Below are 5,000 nucleotides of genomic sequence, written 5' to 3' on the forward strand. Positions count from 1 at the left end.
TCTCAGAACATGTATTTGTATTACTATTTAAGAATTTATATTATTTGCATTAAACAATTGCTGTTCAAACAGATGCTCAATTTCTAATTCTGGAAATCAGAAAATACCTGCTCAGGTGCACGCACATTATCTGTAAAAGGGAAAGTTTTTCTTCCTTCAACAGTTAAACAATGGAATATCTTGCTAGACTATATTAAAAATGATCAAAGAATATCTTCAAGAGTTTTCTGAAATTCTACTTTTGTAAAATATTTATTTATATACGATATGAATTTTATCATTTTGATGTATGAAAAAATAATATAGTACTTTGTCGGATAAGGAATAATGTTGGTAATTTAGTGGCAGATTTATTATAACCAATGCTTATCAGAAACTCCAATTTAATGTGTGAATCTCCAATGAGTACTGACTATGTTGAAGATGCTTATCATTACATTTTTGTATGCCTAAGATAAACAAGTCTAAAAGATATACCGGTACTTTTTCGATCAATACACCATATTACATGTTAAAATTGTGATCATCTCTCTTAAGGTGGAATGCCACACCAACTTTTTATTTCATAGATCTTTGAGTCATCCTTTTTAAACAATGGTTTCAGTATTGAAAGGCCGACATTTGCTCTTAATTATTTTATATTAATTTTTTGTATTTTTTCAAAGAAAATGAAATAAATTATTTATATCCAAATAAAGTGTTTTCGAGTTAAAAGTTTGCTGTAAATGAATGCATCATATGAAAATCTAATAAAATATGTAAAGAAAGGCTGGTTAGACTTTTTATTTTTTTTTTTTATAAAAAATTATTTATTTAAAATTTTTAAATATCTATACGGCTTTTCTTTACATATTTTATTAGGTATTTATGTGATGCATTCATTTACAACAAAATTTTTACAAGAAAGCGTCTAATTTGGATGTAAATAATTTTTTTTTTCATTTTCTTTGAAAAAATACAAAAAATTCCTATAAAATGATTTAGAGCTAATGTCGGCCTTTCAGTGCTGAAAAACAATGTTTAAAAAATGTTGACTCAGAGATCTATAAAATAAAAAGTTGGTGTAGCATTCCTCCTTAATATGAATTATCATCAAATAGAAGTTCCCTACAGAAACCCAACACCACATTAATTTTTTGTGGGGGGAAATTCTATTCTGTATATAGTAGTAAAAGAATTCATAGAATGCGATTTCCCCGAGAGCCAATTTCCCCCAAGTAAAATATAACAGCTGTACGTATGCTAAAAGAGGGATGGTGGAACATTGTTACAAGTGTTATATCTTCCAAACTGTAAACAGGGATTGTTGCTACAATTGATCGAACAGTATATAAGTCGTTAACAATTAATCATGCAGTTTGTCGCCCCCCCCCAAAAAAAATGTTGCAATTGTGGTTTATATTGACTCTATAACCATGATAACGAAGGGGGTCCTATTCACATCAAAAGAAAGAGGGGGAAATTTGGCTCCGGCGTGGGATTACCCCTGGGGGGATCCTAATCTATAGTACAATTCCCGGGGAAGCTGGTTGGGGGGGGGGGGAATCCTTTTCTACAACACTGATACTACTTTGTACTTTTGCTTATTTTTCTCCATAATTTGGTCTTCTCTAGTTTTCTTCTTTTGTGCATTCTTACTTTTTTGCTTTGTTTTCTAGTATTTTAGAGTTTTAGATAGTATTTTCAAAATCTATGTATTCATCTTGACTCTGATGTAGGGAGAGGGTTAAAAGAATAGCTAGGCTAGCCTGCTGTCCAATTCCAATCAACTTCCGAAATATGGCTGAAAAATTACCAACTCGGCGTTAAACACTTTACACTGAAAGAAAAACCTAGTGAATTTAACTAGTTTCGTAAAGCGTTGGTAGTGATTGTAAACTTTCAGTTTACTGGTTAACATAGTGAGTTGTTAGCGGGTGTCGTAAGATACTTAGATACCTAGTGAAAGTTTCATCAATTCTAAATTTACTAATCTTATCTAGTAAATATACCAATTCTGGTAAAACTGCTATTAAGGTAGTGATTGTATGGACAGTGAATGTACTAGTTTTGTTCTTGACATTAACTAGTTATTTTTTTACAGTGTAAGTTACTGTTTGAAAACATTTAGAACTTAAGACTTTAATTTACAAGAGCCCCCAAAGTAAGGAGGGTATACATGTACTGGACGGTGCGCTGAAAATGTAGCTATTGAACAAATCAACATGTGAACACCTCTACCCCGGTGCATATATAATTCTCTGGCCATCCGACAGAAAATCCAGAGGTTTGAGAGCGTTTTATGAAAAGATAGTTTAAACATATCACAAGTATTCGTCAAATTTTGATAGATATCTTCGAAATATTCAGAGTTATTGACATTAAAAAAAAAATTCTTGATTTTTCTTTTAAAAAAAAAAACCTCTCTACACTGCTCCCTAATTTCAGTTTACTTTTGTGTATGTATACGCATATCGTTAAACTAACCCACCATTTGACATAAGATACAATAAATTGTAATCTGAACTATATGACATTAGAAGATGGGGGATAAGGCGGGCGACAAACATGAAGTGAAAAATTAAATCTCAGTTACAATGTATATCAAAATTTTCTCTGATAATTTCATCTAATATTTACGAAAGCCTATTAGGATCAATCTAGTGAGAAAAAAAAAATTTAAAAGGCGTTATAACGCCTTTCGAAAAGGCGTAATAACGCGAAAAAAGGCATTATAACGCCTTTTGAAAAGGCGTTATTACGCCTTTCCATTCTAGAAGGCGTTATTATGCCTTTCAAAAAGCGTTATTACGCTTTTCTAAAAGGCGTTATTATGCCTTTCCAAAAAAGTTATTATGCTTTTTGAATAACCATTATTTTGCATTTAACAGGCCCGTGCTTTTAATAGCCCCCCCCCCCCCACACACACACACACACACACTCTACTGGCCAAATTCGTGGGGGAAACTTCTCGGTAAAACTTTATTTAAATGCAATAATTTGACACAGTTTTACATACTGCAACAAAATGTTCAGGAACCAGGAAACCAATAGTTACATGTAATTATAATATTTAAACTGTAGCAAGACTTTTCCTCAGAAGTGTGTATATGTTGAGGGGGGGGGGGGTTACCCCATTCGCACTCGCATTACTGGCCTACGTTAAAAGGAAAAGGAAAAAGCGTTATTTTATGTTAATGAATGTATAATGATTTGATTAAAACCATCTTTATTTATGCAATTCTCTATATTCCTGCACATCTCAATGACAACTGTTTGGATTCGTATTAAGAGAAGGCAACACTCTACTTGTAAAGATCTAGGATATAGGCAGATTTATCTTGGAGTTTTGCTTGCCATGTATGAAAAATTTATATTTCTCTTCTTGGAAAAAAACAGGCAACTATTTGCATGGGTATAAAGAGCAGTTGAAATCAATGACCCTTGGTAGATTTGTATCTGGTATGAAAGAAGGACTTAGTTGGTTCAACATTGAAAATATATGATCTAGATTGATCCTAATAGGCTTTCGTAAATATTGAAGTATATTTTATGTAAAATAACTACAATTTACAAAAATCTCAAAGGCTGAAATTATTTGCCTATCAAATAGCATAAACACACTGAAGAGGACAAAAAGAATAATTTGTTCATACTGTAACAGAATTTTTCGATATGAGTGGGTCTTCGCTCCATTTTTTGAAAGATAATCATATTATAAGTTTGCAATAAAAGGTACATTTTTTGGTTTACAAAAATATGGAGCAAAGACCTACTATACCTTAAAAGTGAACTTTTATGACAAATGAGAACTGAAATTAAATAATTCATTCACAAATTGAATATGATTTTTTAACATCTGAAGCTCTCTGTACACCTTGCCCCCCATCTTCTTTCAAACAAATGCAAGTATTCTAAACGTTATATTAGACCAAAATATAGTACTGTATAGGGGATTAATTTCACGGGTTGTAATTTTCACGTTTTTCTCTCATCTGACACGATCGCGGTTTCTTGAATTCGCGGAATTTGGTATGTAATAAAAGTTACTTCCCTTGTCTCCATTTAATCCATACCATAGCTACATGTAAACGACATCAATCAGCGTTACGTCTTTATTTCACGAACAGGGTAAGTTACTATAAAATTGTTAGATTTTATAAATAATTAATTAACACAAGTGCAGTTATTGATAGTCCCTAAACGTTAAATGACTTTCCTATATGTTATTACGATGAGTACATGTGCACCCGAGATCTTCAATAGTTATACAACGCGGCGAAAAACCACTGGACGGAAATAAAACTTTTTATGTAGTTCTACGAAATAATATTCTTCCACACTTCCTTTGTCAGTAAGTTCGATATTTATTTGAATGATTTTTTAAAACCAAAATGTCGATAAAAACTGCATGAACGAATATGCATGAGAATGCAGGTAACAAATACACGTGGTAACATTAGTTACGCACGGGTAATCAAAACCCATGGCCCACGTGTTTTGATTGATGAAACCTGTAGAGTTGGCTATTAAAACAGATTTTGAACAAACACAATTTTATTATCTGCATAAACAATTAAAGTAAAGCATTTGTGATAATTAAGATTTAATTGAATGACAGTACTACTCGCATTTACTGAAATGACCATGGAATGCACGTACACCTATATAAATCTATCGTAGCAAAGATTACTAAATTTCCAAATAAAACACGGAGATTATTGAAAATTTATTCACTGTTTCTTGAATTCACGGATTTGTTAACACCGTGAATAAAGCGAATATTAACACCGCGAGTTATTTTCCCCCTATACAGTAGTTGAAAATTTTCTGTGCATGTATGTATTTTTTCTGCTTGGTTAAGCAAAAGCGTTTTCTTAAATTGAGCATCATAATTTTCTCAAAGTTCAAGAAAAGTTTCACTAGTGCATAGAGGGTCCTTAATTTATTTGAAATGGGGCTTTAATTCATACATGTATTTTAAAGATATTCAAGTTTACTTGTCCTCATTCCTTTTATTA

Source organism: Saccostrea cucullata, unplaced genomic scaffold (genome assembly GCF_032062105.1).
Source record: "Saccostrea cucullata isolate Sc308-1 unplaced genomic scaffold, CSIRO_AGI_Scuc_v1 ctg356, whole genome shotgun sequence".
Lineage (NCBI taxonomy): Eukaryota > Metazoa > Mollusca > Bivalvia > Ostreida > Ostreidae > Saccostrea > Saccostrea cuccullata.